Genomic DNA, 26682 nt, shown 5'->3' on the forward strand with positions numbered 1-26682 from the left:
TTGTTTGATTTTCTTTATCATTGTCTTGTTTATTTGGGTTAACATACATATTTCATTTATGGACTTATTTGCTGATATCCTATACTGAGACAACCATGATATATATCTGATGCATTTATTGATTGATGTGTATATTTGAATACCACAAGTTTCCCCCCTCCTTTTGTTATTTTTCCCCCCCCCTGCATTATCATTATACAATCCCTATCTTTGTGTTTACATTACAATAGGGAAGACCCATGAGTGGTCTGAATTGTTATTCAAAGGGATGAAAAATGAGGACTACTATTCAGGACTTACAAGCATGTTTTTGAAATATCAACTTGTCCTTGTATTGCTCATTTCTATAAAAGCGTGTCAACTGTATCATATAATTCCTCAATAAAAATTGTTAAAAAAAAAAAACTTCCACTGTGACATATACATAAAGAAAACTGAAAGAAGAAGAAATAGCTTTGAAATAGTGAGACTCATTCGTTAGAGGTGATGGTCTTTATGGCGAGCTTGTGCGAGTTTTAGGTGAAATACCCTTAGCACCCACAACCAGCCTGTTATTTGCCTGTGACGTTTCTGAGAACCCCCTAGTTCTCTCCGGCCAGACTACTTTACCCTGATGAATCAGACACACAAATAATTTACTAACAAAAAGAGAGAGAGAAGAGCGCAAAACCACTCTAAGCGTAAATTTATTTAATGGTGAACAATAAAAGCGCATAAAAGTTTAAATGTACAAGATAATAAAAGCAAAGAGAAATGATATCACCCAAGTGTCCTCGACTCCCAATGGTTGGATAATAGACTCAGTTCGCCTCTTAATATAACTGTGTTTGCAGGTTGAAATGATAGTGCAAATCCATATTCAAAAGGGAGGATGTCCAAGAGGTATAGATATAGCTGGAGTCTGTGGGTACCGGTAAGACTGGTGAGAGACCTGGGAGATCAGAAAATCCTTGACGCGTTTCCTCTGTATACGAACAGACTTTACTACAGCAGATATTTAAAAAACTCGTTTTACAATATGATATTTTCCTTTAGCTACACTAGTTTTGTAGAAATTGTTATAAAGAAAATTGCAAACAAAAAGCCTTTTTTTCCCCATTTTTTAGTATTAATGGAACATGAAACCCAATTATGTTTTCATGATTCAGATAGAGCATATAATTTTAAACAACTTACTTCTATTATCTAATTTGCTTAGTTCTCTTGGTGTCCTTTGCTGAAAAGGATATCTGGATAGGCTCAGAGGGTGGGAGCTAGCTGCTGATTGGTTGTACATTTTTGTCTATTGTCATTTGCTTACTGATGTGTTCAGCTAGTTCCCAACAGTGCGTTTCTGCTCCTTCAATAAAGGATACAAAGAGAATGAAGCAAAATTGATAAAAGAAGTAAATTGAAATGTGTAAAAATGTATATTCTATCTGAATCATAGAAGAAAGAAATATTTTGGGTTTCATGTCTCTTTAAGTTTTAATTGTGAGCAAAAATGCAAAATTGCTTGTCATTTAAGCACAGAAACTGGGAAAAACCTTGTTCCTTAAGGGGTAAACACCCATCTGTAGTTACCCTAGGTGGAAAACCAGATTTGTTCTTTTTGTTGTGATTCAGCCACATACATACAATTTTTTTTTTTTTATTTACTAACATTATCAAATGTACTTCCTTCTCATGGTATTCTTTGTTGAAGAGATATCTAGATAGGTAACGTGCACATGTCCGGAGCGCTACATGACAGGGAACACTCCTGCCACCTCCTGTTCTTGCAAATGTATAACAAAGCTATAAAGCTGCTGCCATATATTGCTCCAATCACATGCAAGCTCATACACTTTCCTACCTGCTTTTCAACAAAGGATAGCAAGACAACTAAGTAAATCTGATCATAGAAGAAAATTGGAAACATTTTAAACATGTTACACTCCATCTGAGTCATAAAAGTATATTTTGGGGGTTTTATGTCCCTTTAAAAACTTCCAGTAGTATATCTGGATTTTAAGGCTTCTCCCCTTATGGACAAAATGTTGATCAAGAGTTTATCAACCTAATATTAATATCTATCTGTACTAATGTTAAATTGTGTTGTTTCAATCAGGATCTAGGGCTGGGATCCAATGATTTTAAGGGACACTGTACCCCAAAATAATGACATCCATATGACACAGCATCATCTAAACATGTTGCTTTTTTCCATTAAAAAAAGGGAAGTTAAAGCTTTTTAAAAGGAAACTAATGCAGCTATATCAGCTACACCCCCTACTAAGGCTCATTGACTCATAGGGGCCCATTTATCAAGCTCAGAACAGAGCTTGATAAATGGTCTTCAGGGGGCGGCGTTGCACCAGGTCCGACAGACATATGATAACTAGGCCCCATAGGCTCCCTGTTGATGCTGATAGGCTAATTCTCACCCACCATTAGTAGGAAGTACTGATAACAAAAGTAAAATGAGTAGCAGTGTGTCATGTTACAGTTGTGGACTCTTACCCTTTTTCAAGCAAACTCTTTCACACCTGTAATTGGATCATCGCTTTTGCTATAAAGCTCACCTTGCAACTCTCATCATTGCTTGTTATTCTGTCTTCAATCAAGCTCTGTATCAAGCCCCTCCTCTGGGTGAATTACCGGTCTCAATCGTTTGCTATTCTGACTGACTCCTCATCCTTTGCTCTAACAACTTGCAACTTCCGGCTTCATTGCGGTGACGTCACACGCCGACTTGTCCTCACGGCTGCAGCTGCTACTGCCACGCTCTCCCTTCTCAAACTTATTTTCGTGCAGGTTTGATTTCCATTTGACTCTTAATGTTCATAAGCCTTATCTCTGACATTGAATATCATTGTTTGCAAATTTGTGAATATCGTTACTCCATATTTATGCCATCTTATTATGTTTACCGGAGTCTCCTTGAACATATGATATTATCCTTACTTAGTTCATCTACCTCATCTCCATCTCTGATTCAGTATTATCTTTTGAAAGTTATTATTGCAAGTTGCTATATTTTTGTCCTTACTTATTTTTTCCTTGCCATATATATATATATGTCTAACATTTACCCTCATATGAGAAATTGGCAGGAATATCCATCTGTATATGAGGTAATATACAGATGCATTTCAGATGCCATAGAATAAAATTGTATAATCTTCTGCGAAGTATAAAGTACTTATATGTTCAGTCTCCGCCAATCTGCAGGAGTTATTACAAACATACATATTATTTTGCTAGGAATGAGATCTGCAACTGTGATCCTCATAATCATTAAGTTAACTATCTTTCACAGGGCGTTTATGATAGAAATAACAAGCCACAACATGGATCCAGCAGACCTTGTTAAACATGTTCAGGTTCTCACAGATAGAGTAGAGACACTCACACAAGGTTATAATAGTTTACACCAGGAAAATACAAATTTAAAATTGTATATAAATGAAAAATTACAATCAATGAGCTCCTCAAACTTAGCATCAGATCCACAACCCAGTCCACCAGAGAAATTCTCTGGAGATAGAAGGCAATACAGAGAATTTAAAAATGCTTGCCTTTTGTACTATGCACTAAAACCAAGATCATATCCTAACGATCACTCTAAGGTGTTAACTACAATTTCTTATCTGAGAGGAGAGCCCCGTAGCTGGGCTAACACATTTTTTGAGACTGATGACCCCATCCTGTACTCTTTAGAAAATTTCTTTAAAGCTATGAGTCAATTATATGACGACCCAAATAAACAACTCACAGCAGAAAACACTATGAGGTCATTGAGACAAAATAAACGACAGGTGGAAGAATATATTACAGACTTTAAAAAATGGTCAAAGGATACACTCTGGAATGACCTGTCACTCAGAAATCAATTCCGGTTAGGGTTGTCTGATGCATTAAAAGATGAACTGGCGAGAGTTCAGCTACCTGAATCTCTTGAAGATTTAATTAACCTCTGTATAGTTCTTGACAGAAGAATTAGAGAAAGGAGAGTAGAGAGGTATCAGTCAGATCACTCAATAAGAAAAACATACACTCCAAACTACTCAGAACATAGCATTAAAGTTACTAATAAAGACCCACCTGAGCCAATGGACCTAGGATTTATTAGAGGACCCTTGAACCAACAAGAGAAACAAAGAAGACGCAGCAACAACCTGTGTATGTACTGTGGAGCGCCAGATCACACAGTTAAAGACTGCTCCCAATTGCGCACAAGGAAGGGTAAGCAAGTAACTACTGCTAACTGTTTATCAACATACAGTAAACTATCAACTCACTGTCTACTATCTATTCTCTTACAGTGGGACCAACATCAACTACAAACCCAGGCTATCCTTGATTCTGGGGCTAGTTTGAATTATATTGATGCTGATTTTGTTAACCAAAATAAAATTCCATTAATTAAAAAAGCAAACCCCACTGTGTTACGTTTTATTGATGGAAAATCTATTTCCTCAGGTCCTATACAATACCAAACTATTCCGCTAAGAGTTATTTCCAAACAGAACCACACAGAATATATAACATTTGATGTTATACCTTCACCTCTTTATCCTGTAATACTTGGTATTACCTGGTTATCCTTACATGACCCTAATATTATTTGGTCAAACTCTACAACTGAGTTCACTTCAGATTATTGTAAAAAGACTTGTTTTCACTCTCATGTTCTCTTAACTGACACATCCTTAATACCCCCACAATATCAGACATTCTCTGATGTTTTTGACAAAAAGGAGGCAGAAAATTTGCCTCCTCATAGAAAATACGATTGTCCAATTGATTTACTACCTGGAGTGGACATTCCATACGGGCATATATTCCCTTTATCAGATTCAGAATTAGAATTCCCGAAAACATATTTGGAGGACAACTTAAAAAAAGGGTTTATTAAACCTTCTACTTCACCTGCAGGAGCAGGAATTTTCTTCGTTCGGAATAAAGATCATAGCTTAAGACCTATTGTTGATTATCGCGAACTTAACAAGCGCACTGTTAAAAACCGATACCCTTTACCTCTAATTCCTGACCTGATTGAAAGGTTACAAGGTGCAAAATTCTTCACAAAACTGGACTTGAGGGGTGCTTACAATTTAGTTCGAATCAAATCAGGGCATGAATGGCTGACTGCCTTCCGTACCCGATATGGGCTATACGAATATACGGTCATGCCCTTCGGGCTATGTAACGCCCCAGCGACTTTCCAGTTTCTGATTAATGATATTTTTAAAGATCTACTCGATATATTTATAGTGATTTATTTGGATGACATTCTCATCTACTCAAAGTCTTTCGATGAACATATTCAACATGTGAAAGTGGTACTCACTAGGTTACGTGAAAACCACCTCTACGTAAAACTTGAAAAATGTGAATTTCACACTAACAAGATAACCTTCTTAGGTTATACTATTAGTTCTGAAGGAATAAACATGGAAGAGGATAAGATCTCAGCGATCTTACGTTGGCCGAGACCCACTAACAAGAAACAAGTCCAAAGATTCATGGGCTTTGCTAATTTTTATCGGAAATTTATACGGAACTTCGCACATATAACAAAACCTTTAACTAATCTTACAAAGAAGAACACACCCTTTCAGTGGGGAATTGAAGCACAAACAGTCTTCGATAATTTAAAGAAATCTTTCACCAGTGCACCTATTTTGCACTTTCCAAACCCAAAACTTCAATACATTCTTGAGGTAGATGCCTCCAATGTAGCAATTGGAGCTATTCTCTCACAAAGAGAGAGTTTGGAAAAGCCATTACATCCAGTAGCTTATTACTCACGAACCTTAACATCGGCTGAAGAAAACTATCCAATAGGAGAAAAGGAACTTCTCGCTATTAAAAGTTCTATGGAACACTGGAGACATCTTCTTGAGGCCACTTTAAACCCTATACTGATTTACACAGATCATAGGAACCTCCAGTACCTTAAAACTAACAGGACTTTAACATCCAGACAGGTACGATGGAATCTCTTCTTTAACAGGTTTAACTTCCTCATAACATACAGACCAGCTTCTAAAAATCGTAAGGCAGATGCTCTCTCCCGACAATTCGACATTTCTCATGATTCTAACAAAGAGGGAACAATTATCTCTTTAGACCATTTCCTAGGTCTTACTCTTGATCAAAAACAACTATTTTCTGATAAACAGTCAACTGATACCAATATACCAAAAACAGAACTTCAACTTCAAGATGATGGGTTGTATTACCATGATCATCAAATATATGTACCGGAATCTCTCCGTAAAATGGTGCTTCAGACTTTACATGATTCAGCTCTTTCTGGACATCCAGGTATCACTAAAACACAAGAACTTGTTAAAAGATTCTTCTGGTGGCCATCAGTAGCACAAGATGTGGCTGAATATGTTCAGTCATGTAAGATTTGTGTTATCTCCAAAAAAAGGAAGAAAGCACCATTTGGACAGCTTTTACCTTTGCCAACTCCAGATCGGCCATGGCAGGATATCGCCATAGATTTTATAGTGGACTTACCTCCAGCTAACAAATTTAACACCATAGCTGTTATAGTTGATTTGTTTAGTAAAATGGTTCATTTTGTACCATACCATAAGCTACCAACCGCTTATGAAACAGCCACTATAGTTTACAACAACATCTTCAAATTGCACGGATTACCTAACTCAATTACCTCGGATCGTGGTACACAATTTACCAGTAAATTCTGGCAAGAACTTTGTACAAAACTTGGAATCACAAGAAGGTTGTCTAGTGCTTACCATCCTCAAAGTAACGGACAGACAGAAAAAACCAATCAGTGGGTAGAACAGTACCTAAGATGTTTTACCACTGCTCAACAGGATAATTGGTCTGATCTTCTGATACATGCTGAATTTGCCTTCAATAATACTTACCACAATTCAATAAAGAATACACCATTTTATGTAAATTATGGCTTCCACCCAAATTATCACTGGGATAACAGTATTCAAAGTAAATGCCCAATGGTTAATCAAATGATTAACACCATTGCCGAAACTTTCACTTCAATTAAGGATAACATTTCGTTAGCTAAGAAGAAACAAAAGTTCTACTATGATACACGTAGATCTATCTCTCCAAATTACGCTGTAGGTGATTTTGTTTGGCTTTCGACCCGTAATCTCAAACTCCACTATCCTTCTAAAAAACTTTCATCAGTTTTCATAGGACCATTCCCAATTACCAGAGTTATAAACCAAAATGCAGTTACTCTAAAATTACCAACTAATATGAGAATACATCCAACCTTCCATGTATCTCTGTTAAAACCATATAAAAAGCTCAGAGACCACAATCCTATTATACCCAGTATTCCTCAACTCTTAGTTCCTTCAAGTGAATATGAGGTTCAAAAGATACTTGATTCAAGAAAAGTTGGAGGAGAACTCCAATATCTGATACATTGGAAAGACTATCCTGATGAGGATGACTCTTGGGAGCCTGCTACACAAGTTTCTGCACCTCGTTTGGTTGCTTTATTCCATAGAAGACATCCTGACCGACCCACGCCTGATCTCCGGAGGTGATCTTTAGAGGGGGTGTCCTGTCATGTTACAGTTGTGGACTCTTACCCTTTTTCAAGCAAACTCTTTCACACCTGTAATTGGATCATCGCTTTTGCTATAAAGCTCACCTTGCAACTCTCATCATTGCTTGTTATTCTGTCTTCAATCAAGCTCTGTATCAAGCCCCTCCTCTGGGTGAATTACCGGTCTCAATCGTTTGCTATTCTGACTGACTCCTCATCCTTTGCTCTAACAACTTGCAACTTCCGGCTTCATTGCGGTGACGTCACACGCCGACTTGTCCTCACGGCTGCAGCTGCTACTGCCACGCTCTCCCTACTCAAACTTATTTTCGTGCAGGTTTGATTTCCATTTGACTCTTAATGTTCATAAGCCTTATCTCTGACATTGAATATCATTGTTTGCAAATTTGTGAATATCGTTACTCCATATTTATGCCATCTTATTATGTTTACCGGAGTCTCCTTGAACATATGATATTATCCTTACTTAGTTCATCTACCTCATCTCCATCTCTGATTCAGTATTATCTTTTGAAAGTTATTATTGCAAGTTGCTATATTTTTGTCCTTACTTATTTTTTCCTTGCCATATATATATATGTCTAACATTTACCCTCATATGAGAAATTGGCAGGAATATCCATCTGTATATGAGGTAATATACAGATGCATTTCAGATGCCATAGAATAAAATTGTATAATCTTCTGCGAAGTATAAAGTACTTATATGTTCAGTCTCCGCCAATCTGCAGGAGTTATTACAAACATACATATTATTTTGCTAGGAATTAGATCTGCAACTGTGATCCTCATAATCATTAAGTTAACTATCTTTCACAGGGCGTTTATGATACAGTGATACTGGTAAATTAGTTTTAATGTAAACAGCTTTTACTTTGCATTTCTTTTGGCTAATTTGTCATATGGGTGACAAAAATGAGTAAAGTATCCCTTTTAATTGACAGTATTGAGATGTCAAATACTCATTTTTGTTTATTTTTGCATATTCTATCTTTTTGTCGTAGCAATGTTTGTGCGTAAAGTCTCAAAGCCAGAGTACTTTTGGTTTTAGTAATCAAACAATATTAAAGGAATACTAGCACCATTTGTTTCTTTCATGATTCATATAGAGCATTGGTTTTCAAACCTCAGGCCTCCCCAACAGGCCAGGTTTTCAGGATCACCTTGGATGAGAGCAGGTAAAATAACCATGTTTATTAATCAGCTGCTTATGTCACCTGTTCTCTAGTGCAGATATCCACAAAATGTGACCTGTTAGGGAGGTCTGAGGACAGGTTTGAAAACCATTGCATTAGAGCATGCCATTTTAAGCAACTTTCTAATTTACTCCTATTATCAATATTTCTTCATACTCTTGCTATCTTTATTTAAAAAGCAGGAATGTAAAGCTTAGGAGCCAGCCCATTTTTGGTTCAGCACCCTGGATAGTGCTTGCTTATTGTTGGCTACAATTAATAATAGGAGTAAATTAGAAAGTTGCTTAAAATGTCATGCTCTATCTGAATCATGAAAGAAATTATTTGGATTTAGTATCTCTTTAAGATTCTTTTACATAGCAATACATATTGATATAGCTGTAAGAGAGCCCTGGTTTAAATATAACAAGGTATATATAGATATTTTAACTGCCATAAATCACATTTGTGATTTAGTGAACATTAAAGGAACACGAAACCCAATTTCTTTTTTTCTTTCATGATTCAGATAGAGAATACAACGTAAAAGGTTTCTGATTTACCTTTATTATCACTCTGTTCCTATCCTTCATTGAAAAGAAGGTAGGTAAGGTCAGGAGTGTGCACGTTTCTGGAGTACTATATGTAGGCTGACCATATTGCCGCTTTAAAAAGGGACACATATGAAAAATACATATGTCAGGGCTGTTTAAAGAAATGGTTTTGTATAAGAACCCTCACATATGTATTTTTCATATGTGTTCCTTCTTAAAGCGGCAATATGGTCAGCCTAACTATATGGCATCAGTTTTTCAAGAATACTTACACATTTGCAAGAGCACTAGATGGCAGTAGTGTTTGCTGCGGTGTAGTGCTCCTGACACACTAGCTACCCAGGTATGCTATTCAACAAAGTATATCCCATGATAACAAAGCAAATCTGATAATAGAAGTGAATTGGAAACTTTTTTTTAATTGCAAGCTCTTTTTGAATCATGAAAGAAAAATGTAGAGTTTCATAGCTCTTTAAGGGAAACTGCTTTTTGTCATTACTAGTCTGGTAGGCGCTGGTATGGAAGTGTCAGTGCATCAGACACTTTTCTCTTTACATATGTACATACATTGTATCTATAGATCAGTTTTGTAGCTTGTCATTATATCCTGGTCCTAATGTATCCGTCATTGGGGTTTAGCATTGTACCTTATTGTACACTGCTACATAAAATGCAAGCACTTGTCTTTATTTGTGGTCTGCCAGTCCAATTGTGGCTTTGGGAATTGTAATGCCTAAGAATTTGCCATACATTTATTTTCACCTAACCCCTTTACACCACTGAAATGGTCAAACTATTTAGCACCAATCATTTTAGCAATAAAACCTAGATCCCAGGCTCAGAAGCCATTAAATACCATCCAAGCCATTATCTGTCACCTGAGAACACAATGACATGCTGTTGCTGACACTTAGCACTGCTTTGTAACTTCACTTTTCCCAAAGATCTCATTGCATTTTCTTGTTTTATGGTTACATGGCACGTTAGCACATAGCTGATAATAATATGGTTGTGTGCAGTAAGTCCTTGCATATTCGCTTCTGGCATATATTTAAATGCATTACATACGTATTTTATCCTTTTTTTTCTCACAGCAGAGCTCAAGTCCACTTCACTCTTCCCTGACACCTTTACACATCTTTATTGGGAAAGAGAGAATATATTTATTCACTCCCTCATCCCTCTTAGGGGACATTGCTACATGCCTTTTTTACTCAGCCTGTATAATTAAAGGGATATTAAACACTAAATAAATGTTAGATAGAATGATGTATTCAAAGAAAAGATTAGTCTGAAAATAACAATTAGATGTATTTTCTAAAGTTTCATTAGCTGTAAATATTGACAAAATAAGTGTAAAGTTTTAGTGTCTATAAAACAATGGGAGCTGCCATGTTGTAACTTAGGTTACCTTCTCTGCTGTGGCCAATTAGTCCGGTATAAATAGGTCACTAGAGTGTGCAACCAATAGCTGTGTGGAATATAACAGTGTTTTGAACGTCCATTTCTAACAGGAACTGAAAAGTTCACAATGTCAGAATGGAATTATTACAGGAAAAAGGGACAAAATAAATAATTAAAATATATTGCAGAGTTTTATATATATATACACACACACAATTTATCATTTTATATTACTGTCTCAAAGTGTTTAATGTCACTTTAAATGTTAAAGGAAAATGGTTTGAATGTACAAAATGTGGTTCAAATATACTTTTTAATTTTATTGTAAGAACTAATTGAGAAGCTTAGTGGGACAGCGTACTGTAGCATTTGCTTCCTGGTAATGTGTTCCAAATTGTTCGTTTGTGTTTACTTTTTGTATTTGAAATATCTGTAAGGTGGCGAGAGGCCACAATGCCTTACTGTTGGGAATTCATCACCTGACCACCAGGAGGAGACAAAGACACCCTACTCCAGAGCTTTAATAACCTACTTCCCTGATCCTCACAGTGTTTTCTTTGCCTAGCTTAGAGCAAGGGAGGGTAGAGGTACTCAGGATTTTATTCAAGAATTATAGGGATATTAATCCCAATGGTCCCTCATAGGATAGGTTCTGGAAGAGAGGGACTTAGGAGAGTAATGGCTGTGCAATGTAAATCTCCTTACAGTAGTTTGGGTCACAGGCCTTTAACGAGTGTCGCTGGGGCAGTTCCTTTAGCCGCCTCCTGTAGTATATCATCTGCTGTTAGTTACAGTACTGGATGGGCTCTCTACTGCAGTCTCAGGATTAACATCTGGGTAAGATCAGTGGAGTGGGCATTTGCGATGTAAGTACCTGCATCTCCCGCATAGCCCGCAGGCTATCAGTAGGTACACACGTCACTGTATATCATAGCCATCTTAAGCAAAAACGTAATATTGGAGCCTACAACATTTTCTTCTAACTCTGCTCCTTGTACAGCATTATAACATTTAAAAAAGTATTACCACTTTAAAGGGACAGTCTAGTCAAAATTAAACTTTCATGATTCAGATAGGGCATGGAATTTTAAAAAGTTTCCAATGTACTTTTATTTGCTTTGTTCTTTTGTTATTCTTTGTTAAAAGCTAAACCTAGGTAGGCTCATATCCTACTTTCTAAGCCCTTGAAGACTGCCTCTTAGCTCAGTGACTTTTGAGTCATATAGTTCATGTTTGTCATATAGATAACATATAGATAACATTGTACTCACTCCCGTGGATTTATTTATGAGTTAGGAATGGTTAGGAATGGTTGACTAAAATGCATGTCTGTCAAAATAACTGAGATAAGGGAGCAGTCAGCAGAGGCTTAGATACAAGGTAATCACAGAGGTAAAAAGTATATTAATATAACCGTGTTAGTTGTGCAAAAGTGGTGAATGGGTAATAAAGGGATTATCTATCTTTTTAAACAATAAAAATTCTGGAGTAGACTGTCCCTTTAACCCACTGCTTTAAATAATTTCTCAGCTGGTTTCACTTTTTTCCTTGGGGTTAATGCTCCTCAGTTCTAAAGGGCTGAGGGGAACAGATGTCTTTAATGGGTTTGTGTGCAAGCGGGTAGCCGTTTAATAGCGCATATTAGGATTTTCACTATGCACATCACTGGGGATACATTTTCTTTGGATCAGAAGGCGTTAAAGTTCTTCGACCTTTGCTATCTCTTGCGTCCTTTCCCTCAGTGTCGTCCTTCATTCTGCCAGCGGCCATCTTGAGCAACAGACACGCTGATATCTGCAGTGCGATCTTGCCGTAGGGGGGTAAGAATAACCCTATACTAAGAGCTAAGGGGGTTATTGTGTAGAATTTATCCTGTTACTGTGCTAGTACAATTTTTCTCTCTTATTACTACTTCACTTGGTTATTTTAAAAGGGCTGATAACTATACAAAAGTCTGTTATTTGCCACACTTGTTTGCATAACTAATATACTGCAGTACCTCATATTTCTCACACTTTAGTATATATTGTGTTTCAGCACCCCTTACTTATTAAGGGTTTATAGCTGTATTAAAGGGACAGCAAACGCCAAAAATGTCATTCATGATTCAGATAGAACATACAATTTTAATTAACTTTAAAATTTACTTTTCTTCTATAAGGTACGACGAGTCCACGGATTCATTCTTTACTTGTGGGATATTATCCTCCTGCTAACAGGAATTGGCAAAGAGCACCACAGCAGAGCTGTCTATATAGCTCCTCCTTTAGCTCCACCCCCAGTCATTCTCTTTGCCTGCTCTAAGTACTAGGAAGGGTAAAGTGAAAGAGGTGATAAAATGTTTTTATTTTCTTCAAGCAAGAGTTTTTTATTTTAAATGGTACCGGTGTGTACTATTTTCTCTCAGGCAGTAGATGGATGAAGACTTCTGCCTGGAGGCTAATGATCTTAGCATTTGTCACTAAGATCCAGAGCAGTTCCCACAGAATAGCTGAGGAGTACAAGAAACTTCAGTGTGAAGAATGTTTTTCATGCTATATAGCAGTGAGGTATGTTGTATGTAATTTTTTTCTGGAGAGACTGTGGTATTTCAGAATTGGCTGACAGTATCCCCATGAGGGTAAAGGTAAACAGTAATCCTAACAGAAGAGGGGTATTACTAAGCTTGCATAAAGGGGTTGAGAAAAAATGGTTGACACTGAGTTTGAATGTTTGTGGGCAAACGTTTATTGACCTGGGAGTACTGATAACGTTTTTGGCAGTGAAGTTTTTTATACTTTATTAGAGGGTACACTTGGCTTCTGTTTCTGGGTTTGAGAACCCACATGGCTAGTTTGAGACCGCTCCGGTGCGGTTTATTTGGGCTGAGAGACATCGAGTGAGATGGACGGGGCATATTTCCGCGCCTCAGTTGCGCAGTTGTATTTGCAAGTCTAGCAGCAAGCTCCAACTCTGGTGGGCCCTTGTGGAAGTTTTGGGCCAAATCGAAGCTTTAACCCTGTTGTTCCAGTTCCCGCAGGGCTGTGGCGAGGTGCAGGGGGAGTTTTCTCAGGATTTAAACCGTTATTAATGATCCGTTTTTTTTACATAAGGGTTAAGTGTTCCTTTCCTTGTGGGACAAACTTAGCTGCTTAAGTTGAATACTTATACAAAAAATTGGAAAGATTGGATTAATTTAAAGCAGTTTTGCAGAACGTGTATGCTTTTTCTCTTGTTAAGTGTATTCAGTCCACGGATCATCCATTACTTGTGGGATATTCTCCTTCCCAACAGGAAGTTGCAAGAGGATCACCCATAGCAGAGCTGCTATATAGCTCCTCCCCTCACTGCCATATCCAGTCATTCTCTTGCAACTCTCAACAAAGATGGACGTAGTAAGAGGAGAGTGGTGTATTATAGTTAGTTTTTTAACTTCAATCAAAAGTTTGTTATTTTTAAATGGTACCGGAGTGTACTGTTTCTTCTCAGGCAGCATTAGAAGAAGAATCTGCCTGTGATTTCTATGATCTTAGCAGAAGTAACTAAGATCCATTGCTGTTCTCACATATTCTGAGGAGTGAGGTAACTTCAGAGAGGGAATGGCGTGCAGGTTTTCCTGCAATAAGGTATGTGCAGTTAATATTTTTCTAGGGATGGAATTTGCTAGAAAATGCTGCTGATACCGGATTAATGTAAGTAAAGCCTTAAAGGCAGTGATAGCGACTGGTATCAGGCTTATTAATAGAGATACATACTCTTATAAAAGTGTAATATAAAACGTTTGCTGGCTTGTTTAATCGTTTTTATATATGTTTGGTGACAAAACTTATTGGGGCCTAGTTTTTTTCCACATGGCTGGTTTGATTTTTGCCTAGAAACAGTTCCTGAGGCTTTCCACTGTTGCAATATGAGTGGGAAGGGCCTATTTTAGTGCTTTTCTGTGCAGATAAAAATACTGACAGAGACATTCAGCTTCTTCCTGCATGATCCAGGACATCTCTGAAGGGCTCAAAAGGCTTCAAAGTCGTGTTTGAGGAGGGTAACAATCACAGTAGACTGTGGCAGTTGTTGTGACTGTGTTTAAAAAACGTTTTTGTCATTTATTATTCTGTTTTTGTTATTAAGGGGTTAATCATCCATTTGCAAGTGGGTGCAATGCTCTGCTGACTTGTTACATACACTGTAAAAATGTTGTTAGTGTAACTGCCTTTTTTCACTGTTATTTCAAATTATTGCTGACATTACTGGAGGTAAGGGTCATACCCTTCCTCAGGACAGGGCCAAATCAAAGGCCAAACAGTCTAATTTTCGTGCCTTTCGAAATTTCAAGGCAGGTGCAGCATCAACTTCCTCTGCTTCAAAACAAGAGGGAACTTTTGCTCAATCCAAGCAGGCCTGGAAACCTAACCAGTCCTGGAACAAGGGCAAGCAGGCCAGAAAGCCTGCTGCTGCCTCTAAGACAGCATGAAGGAGCGGCCCCCTATCCGACAACGGATTTAGTAGGGGGAAGACTCTCTCTCTTCGCCCAGGCGTGGGCAAGAGATGTTCAGGATCCCTGGGCGTTGGAGATCATATCTCAGGGATATCTTCTGGACTTCAAAGCTTCTCCTCCACAAGGGAGATTTCACCTTTCAAGATTATCTGCAAACCAGATAAAGAAAGAGGCATTCCTAAGCTGCGTACAAGATCTCCTTGTAATGGGAGTGATCCATCCAGTTCCGCGGACGGAACAAGGACAGGGGTTTTATTCAAATCTGTTTGTGGTTCCCAAAAAAGAGGGAACCTTCAGACCAATTTTGGATTTAAAGATCCTAAACAAATTCCTCAGAGTTCCGTCATTCAAGATGGAAACTATTCAAACCATTTTACTCAGTACATGACCACAGTGGACTTAAAGGATGCCTACCTTCACATTCCGATTCACAAGAATCATCATCAGTTCCTGAGGTTTGCCTTTCTAGACAGGCATTACCAATTTGTAGCTCTTCCATTCGGGTTGGCTACAGCCCCAAGAATTTTTACAAAGGTTCTGGGCTCACTTCTGGCGGTCCTAAGACCGCGAGGCATAGCGGTGGCTCCTTACCTGGACGATATCCTGATACAGGCATCAAGCTTTCAAATTGCCAAATCTCATACAGAGATAGTTCTGGCATTCCTGGGTTCGCATGGGTGGAAAGTGAACGAAGAAAAGAGTTCTCTATCTCCTCTCACGAGGGTTTCCTTCCAAGGGACTCTAATAGATTCTGTAGAAATGAAAATTTACCTGACGGAGTCCAGGTTATCAAAACTTCTAAATGCTTGCCGTGTTCTTCACTCCATTCCGCGCCCCACGGTGGCTCAGTGCATGGAAGTAATCGGCTTAATGGTAGCGGCGATGGACATAGTGCCATTTGCGCGCCTGCATCTCAGACCGCTGCAATTATGCATGCTCAGTCAGTGGAATGGGGATTACACAGATTTGTCCCCTCTACTAAATCTGGATCAGGAAACCATAGATTCTCTTCTCTGGTGGTTATCTCAGGGCCCATCTGACCTTTCGCAGACCAGATTGGACAATTGTAACAACAGATGCCAGCCTTCTAGGTTGAGGTGCAGTCTGGAACTCCCTGAAGGCTCAGGGTTCATGGACTTAGGAGGAGAAACTCCTCCCAATAAATTTTCTGGAGTTAAGAGCAATATTCAATGCTCTTCTGGCTTGGCCTCAGCTAGCAACACTGAGGTTCATCAGATTTCAGTCGGACAACATCACGACTGTGGCTTACATCAACCATCAAGGGGGAACCAGGAGTTCCCTAGCGATGTCAGAAGTCTCCAAGATAATTCGCTGGGCAGAGACTCACTCTTGCCACCTGTCAGCAATCCATATCCCAGGTGTAGAGAACTGGGAGGCGGATTTTCTAAGTCGTCAGACTTTTCATCCGGGGGAATGGGAACTCCATCCGGAGGTGTTTGCTCAATTGGTTCTCCGTTGGGGCAAACCAGAATTGGATCTCATGGCGTCTCACCAGAACGCCAAGCTTCCTTGTTACGGATCCAGGTCCAGGGACCCAGAAGCGGCACTGATAGATGCTCTAGCAGCGCCTTGGTTTTTCAACCTGGCTTATGTTTTTCCACCGTTTCCTCTGCTCCCTCGTCTGATTGCCAAAATCAAACAGGAAAGAGCATCGGTGATATTGATAGCGCCTGCGTGGCCACGCAGGACCTGGTATGCAGACCTAGTGGACATGTCATCCTTTCCACCATGGACTCTGCCTCTGAGACAAGACCTTCTAATACAAGGTCCTTTCAATCATCCGAATCTACTTTCTCTGAGACTGACTGCATGGAGATTGAACGCTTGATCCTATCAAAGCGTGGCTTCTCCGAGTCAGTAATTGATACCTTAATACAGGCACGAAAGCCTGTCACCAGGAAAATTTACCACAAGATATGGCGTAAATATCTTCATTGGTGTGAATCCAAGAATTACTCATGGAGTAGGGTTAGGATTCCTAGGATATTGTCCTTCCTCCAAGAGGGTTTGGACAAAGGATTATCAGCTAGTTCTTTAAAGGGACAGATTTCTGCTCTGTCTATTCTTTTACACAAGTGTCTGGCAGAAGTTCCAGACGTTCAGGCATTTTGTCAGGCTTTAGTTAGAATTAAGCCTGTGTTTAAACCTGTTGCTTCTCCATGGAGCTTAAACTTGGTTCTTAAAGTTCTTCATGAACCCCTTCATTCTATTGATATCAAACTTCTTTCATGGAAAGTTCTTTTTCTGATGGCTATTTCCTCGGCTCAAAGAGTCTCAGAGTTATCTGCCTTACATTGCGATTCTCCTTATCTGATCTTTCATTCAGATAAAGTTGTTCTGCGTACAAAACCTGGGTTTTTACCTAAGGTGGTTTCTAACAAGAATATCAATCAAGAGATTGTTGTTCCATCATTATGTCCTAATCCTTCTTCAAAGAAGGAACGTCTTTTGCATAATCTAGATGTAGTCCGTGCCTTGAAGTTTTACTTACAGGCTACTAAAGATTTTCGTCAAACATCTAACCTGTTTGTTGTTTACTCTGGACAGAGGAGAGGTCAGAAGGCCTCGGCAACCTCTCTTTTTGGCTTCGGAGTATAATCCGTTTAGCCTATGAGACTGCTGGACAGCAGCCTCCTGAAAGGATTACAGCTCATTCTACTAGAGCTGTGGCTTCCACCTGGGCTTTTAAAAATGAGGCCTCTGTTGAACAGATTTGCAAGGCTGTAACTTGGTCTTCCCTTCATACTTTTTCCAAATTTTCCAAATTTGATACTTTTGCTTCTTCGGAGGCTGTTTTTGGGAGAAAGGTTCTACAGGCAGTGGTTCCTTCCGTATAAGTTCCTGCCTTGTCCCTCCCATCATCCGTGTACTTTAGCTTTGGTATTGGTATCCCACAAGTAATGGATGATCCGTGGACTGGATACACTTAACAAGAGAAAACATAATTTATGCTTACCTGATAAATTTATTTCTCTTGTAGTGTATCCAGTCCACGGCCCGCCCTGTCCTTTTTCAGGCAGGTGTAAATTTTAATTAAACTACAGTCACCACTGCACCCTATGTTTTCTCCTTTCTCGGCTTGTTTCGGTCGAATGACTGGATATGGCAGTGAGGGGAGGAGCTATATAGCAGCTCTGCTGTGGGTGATCCTCTTGCAACTTCCTGTTGGGAAGGAGAATATCCCACAAGTAATGGATGATCCGTGGACTGGATACACTACAAGAGAAATAAATTTATCAGGTAAGCATAAATTATGTTTTTCTCTTAAAGGCGCAGTACCGTTTTTTAAGATTCTTATTTCTTCACTAAATAAAGTGTTTTCAAGCCTGTTTGTGGTCATTACTAGCCTGTTTAACATGTCTGACATTGAAGAAAGCCAATGTTCAATGTGTTTAGAAGCCATTGTGGAACCCCCACTTAAAATGTGTCCCTCATGCACTGAAAGGGCAATAAATTGCAAAGAACATTTTAGCTGATAAAAGTATGTCGCAGGATGATTCTCAGTCAGAAGGGAAACAGGTTATGCCATCTAATTCTCCCCAAGTGTCACAACCATTAACGCCCACACAAGCGACGCCAAGTACTTCTAGTGCGTCTAATTCTTTCACCCTGCAAGATATGGCCGCAGTTATGAATACTACCCTCACAGAGGTTTTATCTAAGCTGCCTGGGTTGCAGGGGAAGCGCAGTAGGTCTGGTGTGAGAGTAAATGCTGAGCCCTCTGACGCTTTATTAGCCATATCCGATGTACCCTCACAATGTTCTGAGTTGGGGTGAGGGATTTACTGTCTGAGGGAGAGATTTCTGATTCAGGAAAGATGTTTCCTCAGACAGACTCAGATATGACGGCTTTTAAATTTAAACTAGAACATCTCCGCTTGTTGCTCAGGGAGGTTTTTAGCGACTCTGGATGATTGTGACCCTATTGTAATTCCAGAGAAATTGTGTAAAATGGACAGATATCTAGAGGTTCCTGCTTACACTAATGTTTTTCCGGTCCCTAAGAGGATTTCGGACATTGTTACTAAGGAGTGGGATAGACCAGGTATTCCGTTTTCTCCCCCTCCTACTTTTAAGAAAATGTTTCCCATATCAGACACCATGGGGATTCGTGGCAGACGGTCCCTAAGGTGGAGGGAGCTATTTCTACCCTGGCTAAGCGTACAACTATACCTATTGAGGACAGTTGTGCTTTCAAAGATCCTATGGATAAAAAATTAGAGGGTATTCTAAAGAAAATATTTATTCATCAGGGTTTTCTTCTGCAATCTATAGCGTGCATTTTTCCTGTAACTACTGCAGATGCCTTTTGGTTTGAGGCTCTAGAAGAGGCTCTTCAGGTTGAGACCCCATTAGATGATATTCTGGATAGAATTAGGGCTCTCAAGCTAGCTAATTCTTTCATTACAGATGCCACTTTTCAACTGGCTAAATTAGCAGCAAAGAATTCAGGTTTTGCCATTTTAGCGCGTAGAGCGTTATGGCTTAAGTCCTGGTCTGCTGACGTGTCATCAAAATCTAAGCTTTTAGCCATCCCTTTCAAGGGTAAGACCCTATTCGGGCCTGAACTGAAAGAGATCATTTCAGACATCACTGGAGGAAAAGGACATGCCCTTCCTCAGGATAAGACAAATAAGATGAGGACCAAACAAAATAATTTTCGTTCCTTTCGAAACTTCAAAGGTGGTCCCTCTTCCTCAATCTTTGCTCAATCCAAGTCAGTCTGGAGACCTAACCAGACTTGGAAGAAAGGTAAACAGGCCAAGAAGCCCGCTGCTGCCACCAAGACAGCATGAAGGGGCAGCCCCTGATCCGGGACCGGATCTAGTAGGGGGCAGACTTTCTCTTTTTGCTCAGGCTTGGGCAAGAGATGTTCAGGACTCCTGGGCTTTAGAAATTGTGACCCAGGGGGTTATCTTCTAGACTTCAAAGATTCTCCTCCAAGGGGGAGATTTCATCTTTCTCGATTGTCTGTAAACCAGACAAAAAGAGAGGCGTTCTTACGCTGTGTAAAAGACCTATTTTCCATGGGAGTAATCTGCCCAGTTCCAAGAACAGAACAGGGGCAGGGGTTTTACTCCAATCTGTTTGTGGTTCCCAAAAAAGAGGGAACCTTCAGACCAATTTTAGATCTCAAGATCCTAAACAAATTCCTCAGAGTCCCATCCTTCAAGATGGAGACCATTCAGACTATTTTACCAATGATCCATGAGGGTCATTATATGGCCACTGTGGATTTAAAGGATGCGTATCTGCACATCCCTATCCACAAAGATCATCACCAGTTTCTCAGGTTCGCCTTTCTGGATAAGCATTACCAGTTTGTGGCTCTTCCCTTCGGGTTGGCCACAGCTCCCAGAATTTTCACAAAGGTGCTAGGGTCCCTTCTGGCGGTTCTAAGGCTGCGGGGCATAGCAGTGGCGCCTTATCTGGACGATAATTAATTCAGGCGTCAAATTACCAAATAGCCAAATCTCACACGGACATTGTGTTGGCTTTTCTCAGATCTCACGGGTGGAAGGTGAACGTAAAAAAAGAGTTCACTTACCCCTCTCACAAGAGTTCCATTCCTGGGAGCTCTGATAGATTTGGTAGACATGAAAATTTTTCTGACGGAGGTCAGGAAATCAAAGATTTTAACCACCTGCCGAACTCTTCATTCCATTCCTCAGCTGTCAGTGGCTCAGTGTATGGAGGTAATCGGACTAATGGTAGCGGCAATGGACATAGTTCCGTTTGCTCGCTTGCATCTCAGACCACTGCAACTATGCATGCTCAAACAGTGGAATGGGGATTATGCAAATTTATCTCCTCAGATAAACCTGGATCAAGAGACCAGAGACTCTCTTCTTTGGTGGTTGTCACAGGATCATCTGTCCCAGGGAATGTGTTTCCGCAGGCCAGCATAGGTCATAGTGACGACGGACGCCAGCCTATTGGACTGGGGTGCAGTCTGGAATTCCCTGAAAGCAGAGGGAGTGTGGATTCAGGAGGAGGCTCTCCTCCCGATAAATATTCTGGAACTGAGAGCAATATTCAACATGCTTCAGGCATGGCCTCAGCTGGCTTCGGCCAGATTCATAAGATTCCAGTCGGACAATATCACGACTGTAGCATATATCAATCATCAGGGGGGAACAAAGAGTTCTCTAGCGATGATGGAGGTTACGAAAATAATTTGATGGGCAGAGACTCACTCTTGCCATCTATCAGCAATCTATATCCCAGGAGTGGAGAACTGGGAAGCGGATTTTCTTAGTCGTCAGACTTTTCATCTGGCTCATCAATGGTGCACACCAGAATTGGATCTGATGGCGTCTCGTCAGAACGCCAAACTTCCTTGTTACAGGTCCAGATCAAGGGATCCTCAAGCAGTACTGATAGATGCTCTAGCAGTACCTTGGTCGTTCAACCTGGCTTATTCCACCATTTCCTCTCCTCCCTCGTCTGATTGCCAGAATCAAACAGGAGAGAGCTTTGGTGATTTTGATAGCACCTGCGTGGCCACGCAGGACTTGGTATGCAGACCTGGTGGACATATCATCTCTACCACCATGGACACTACCACTGAGACGGGACCTTCTCATTCAAGGTCCGTTCCAGCATCCAAATCTAGTTTCTCTACGGCTGACTGCCTGGAGATTGAACGCTTGATGTTATCCAAGCGGGGATTCTCTCAGTCGGTCATAGATACCTTGATTCAGGCTCGAAAGCCTGTCACTAGGAAGATTTATCATAAGATATGGCGTAAATATCTTTATTGGTGTGAATCCAAAGGCTACTCATGGAGTAAGATCAGGACTCCTAGGATTTTGTCCTTTCTCCAAGAAGGATTGGAGAAGGGGTTATCAGCTAGTTCCCTAAAGGGACAGATATCTGCTTTGTCATATTTACTGCACAAGCGTCTGGCAGATGTTCCAGACGTTCAGTCGTTTTGTCAGGCTTTAGTTAGAATCAAGCCTGTGTTTAAACCTGTTGCTCCGCCATGGAGTTTGAATTTAGTTCTTAAAGTTCTTCAAGGGGTTCCGTTTGAACCTATGCATTCCATAGATATTAAGCTTCTATCTTGGAAAGTTCTGTTTTTAGTTGCTATCTCTTCGGCTCGAAGAGTTTCTGAACTATCTGCATTGCAACGCGACTCGCCTTATCTTGTTTTTCTTTCTGATAAGGTGGGTTTGCGTAAAAAACCTGGATTCCTTCCTAAGGTTGTTACTAATAGGAATATTAATCAGGAAATTGTTGTTCCTTCCCTGTGTCCTAATCCTTCCTCTAAGAAGGAGCGTCTGTTGCACAACTTGGACGTGGTTCGTGCTTTGAAGTTTTACTTGCAAGCGACCAAAGATTTCCATCAAACATCTTCTCTGTTTGTTGTCTATTCTGGAAAGGGTAGAGTTCAAAAAGCTACGGCTACCTCTCTTTCTTTTTGGCTGAAAAGCATCATCCGTTTGGCATACGAGACTGCTTTACAGCAGCCTCCTAAAAGAATTACAGCTCACTCTACTAGAGCGGTGGCTTCCACATGGGCTTTTAAAAATGATGCTTCTGTTGAACAGATTTGTAAGGCTGCGACTTGATCTTCACTTCATACCTTTTACAAATTTTACAAATTTGATACTTTTGCTTCTTCGGAGGCTATTTTTGGGAGAAAAGTTCTTCAAGCAGTGGCGCCTTCTGTTTAGGCATCTATCTTGTCCCTCCTGTTCATCCGTGTCCTATAGCTTTGGTATTGTATCCCACAAGTAAAGGATGAATCCGTGGACTCGTCGTACCTTATAGAAGAAAGGTAAATTTATGCTTACCTGATAAATTAATTTCTTCTATGGTACGACAAGTCCACGGCCCGCCCTGTCATTTTAAGACAGATTATATTTTTTTGATTTTAAACTTCAGTCACCTCTGCACCTTTAATTTCTCCTTTTTCTTCCTGTACCTTCGGTCGAATGACTGGGAGGTGGAGCTAAGGGAGGAGCTATATAGACAGCTCTGCTGTGGTGCTCTTTGCCACTTCCTGTTAGCAGGAGGATAATATCCCACAAGGATGAATCCGTGGACTCGTCGTACCATAGAAGAAATTAATTTATCAGGTAAGCATAAATTTACTTTTTATATATGCTTCATTCTCTTATTATCCTTTGCTGAAGGGACAGAATTGCACTACTGACAGCTACCTGAACACATCTAGTTAGCCAATCACAAGAGACAAATGTGTGCAGGCACCAATCACCAGCTAGCTCCCGTTAGTGTATGATATGTGCATATTCATTTTCAGCAATACATACCAAAAGAACAAAGCACATTTAAAAATAAAATTGATTTTAAAAGTATCTTAACACCTCATGCTCTGATTCTTGTAAGTTTAATTTTGACTTTTATATCCCTTTAAGTCGCCATAAATTAAATACAGGTGACCCTCGTTTTACAACGGTTCAATTTACACCGTTTCAGAATAACAACATTTTTTTCCAGTCATGTGACTGCTATTGAAAAGCATTTAAAAGCAGTGCATTTATTAAAATAGCCAGTAGGTGGAGCTGTCCACTTGAGTTGCAGCAAAGCCATGCAAGCTGAAATTAATCAGTTTAACCAGACCTGAGCTATAGAGCAGATTTCAAAGGAACAAGATCTTCCTGTCTATAAATCAGTCCAGATTGGAATGCATAAAAAGAAGTGTTTGCAGAAAAATGCAAGTGAAGTCTGTGTTGTGTAATTATTTTATTAGGTTTATAATGCTGTTTAGCAAATATTTTTGTTCATTTAACTTAGTTTAATTATATATTCTGTGTTGTGTGATTATTTTATTAGGTTTATAATTCTGTTTAGCATTTAAAGTCTTCATTTCAAAGCTTTAAAAATAATGTATTAGGTGTTACTTATGACAATTTTGAGATGGGCCTAGAACCTATCTCCCTCACTTCCCATTGACTTACATTATAAACTGGGTTTCAATTTACGACGGTTTCGATTTACAACCATTCCTTCTGGAACCTAACCCCGGCGTAAACTGAGGGCTACCTGTATTTCACTTGATGCATGTGTGCTCTTGGGAGGGGTAGGATTTAGTTCTGAAGCATTGAGGGTTGATTAAAATGAACTAATGCAGTTACCACATAAATTGCCCCCCCCCATACCAGTAAAACCTGGTTCTGCTTACACTAGTTTTACTATTGCACATCAGTGATATTGTTTATGTTTATATACTGTGCAAAAGTAAAAAAATAAAAATTGCAGTACATTTACTACTTAACATCTCTGTTACCTTAAGGGATATGAAAGACATTTTATTTCTTTCATGGTTCAGATAGAGCATTCAATTTTAAACAACTTTCCAATTCATTTCTATTATTTAATTTGTTTAATTTTCTTTGTATCCTTTGTTGAAAAGTATGCCTAGGTAGGCTCGGAAGCTGCTGATTGGTGGCTACACATAGATGCCTCTTTTCATTGGCTTTCATCTAGCTCCCAGTAGTGCATTATTGCTCTTTCAAAAAAGGATACCAAGAGAATGAAGCAAATTAGTTAATAGAAGTAAATTGGAAAGTTTTATATTGTATTCTCTATCTGAATTATGAAAAGAATTGTATCATGTCCCTTTAAGAGTGACAGAGTTAAGTCATCTTTGACAGATCCAGATAGGATGATTTACAAGCCCTGTGGTATCAGTTGCACAAGAGTTGGGTGTGCGTCTGTACAAGCGTTGCTCATACAATAATAAATGCTGCCTGCTTGCCGCAATAATAAACAGACAAAGTCTCAGCTGGGAACCTGTTTGATACATCAGGGTCATAGAGTGCAGCTGTATGACTATCGGCTAGATTAGATAGAGTTGTGCGTGTCGGTTTTAACGCTGAAAAAAATGGAATTTCCATAGATAAAATGCTTGCGTTCCAGCCTATAAGACACGATCCATTCCGCCATCTGACAGCAGTTGTTATGAGTTTTGTGCCACAAAAATGTTTCACAAAACTCGTAATTAAACTGTTACAAAGTACAATAACACCCATAAACTACCTATTAACCCTTAAACTAAGGCCTTCCCGCATCGCAAACACTATTTAAAACTTATTAACCCCTAATCTGCTGCAGCCCACATCCCCGCCACTATAATAAAGCTAACCCCTATTTTGCCACCCTCCCGCATCGCAAACACTATTTAAAACTGATTAACCTCTATTCCCCCGCTCCCCGACACTGCCACCACTATAATAAAGCTATTAATCCCAATTCCGCTGCTCCCCGACATCGCAGACACTATAATTAAGTTAGTAAACCCTATTCCGCCGCTCCCCGACATCGCTGCCTCTAATAAAAGTTATTAACCCCTAAACCTCTGGCCTCCCACATCACTGCCACTAAATAAACCGCCAGCCCCCCACATCGCAAAAAACTAAATTAAACTATTAATCCCTAAACTTAACAACTCCCTAACTTTATATTAAAATTACAATATCCCTATCTTAATATAAATAAAAACTTACCTGTGAAATTAAAAAAACTAAGTTTAAACTAACAATTAACTATTATACTAAACTATTATACTAAAATTAAAATAACTACCAGTTAAACAAAAACTAAATTACACATTAAAAACCTAACACTACTAAAAAATTTAAGTCTAAAATTACAAAAAATAAAAAATTTCGGAAAATAACAATCGAAATGATCAAAAATAAAAACACCTAATCTAATAGCCCTATAAAAATAAAAAAAAACCCCAAAATAAAAAAAAACCCCTAGCCTACAATAAACTACCAATAGCCCTTAAAAGAGCCTTTTGTAGGGCATAGCCCTAAAGAAATCAGCTCTTTTACCTGAAAAAAATACAAAGACCCCCAAAAATCAGCCAATAGAATTTCAGTAGCCCTCATCCTATTGGCTGATTTTAACAGCCAATAGGATTTCAGTAGCTTCCATCCTATTGGCTGATGAATTTCAAAAATCAAATCAGCCAATAGGAATGCAAGGGACGCTATTTTGAAAAGGCTCCCTGGCATTGAAGATCCAGTGTTATTTGTTTTATAAACTGAAGTGTCATGTAGCTAACATTAGGGGCCCGATCCGATATGCAGCGTCGCCTGCAAAAGCCGGCGACGCCAGATTTTGCGCGATTTTGGTATTACATATACGGCGTAGCATACAAGTTACGCACGTATTTTTCACCCTTCGCCCATATTTTTTTAATCATAGACTAACATAGAACAGACGCACAATTTGGTATCCAATATACAGCGTAAGGACTTACGCGCGTAGAATTCAGAAAATCTACTCCATTCTCATCTCGCCACAAACTGCAGGCGCAGCAACCCTTGCACTGACTAAAAAACCAACGTAACTCTCTGAAGGCCTAACAAACGCATGCGCAATCACATACATATCAGCCGCTTGATCTCAAACAGTTAAACCTCTTCTAAGCATTTATTATTCCTGCCCCTGCAAGTGTGTCAAACCAGTCACAAACAGCACAACCTCTCACCTGCAGCCTTAAAACACCTGGCAATGCACACCCTC

The sequence above is a fragment of the Bombina bombina genome, chromosome 7, assembly GCF_027579735.1.
Source record: "Bombina bombina isolate aBomBom1 chromosome 7, aBomBom1.pri, whole genome shotgun sequence".
NCBI classification, from domain to species: Eukaryota; Metazoa; Chordata; class Amphibia; order Anura; family Bombinatoridae; genus Bombina; species Bombina bombina.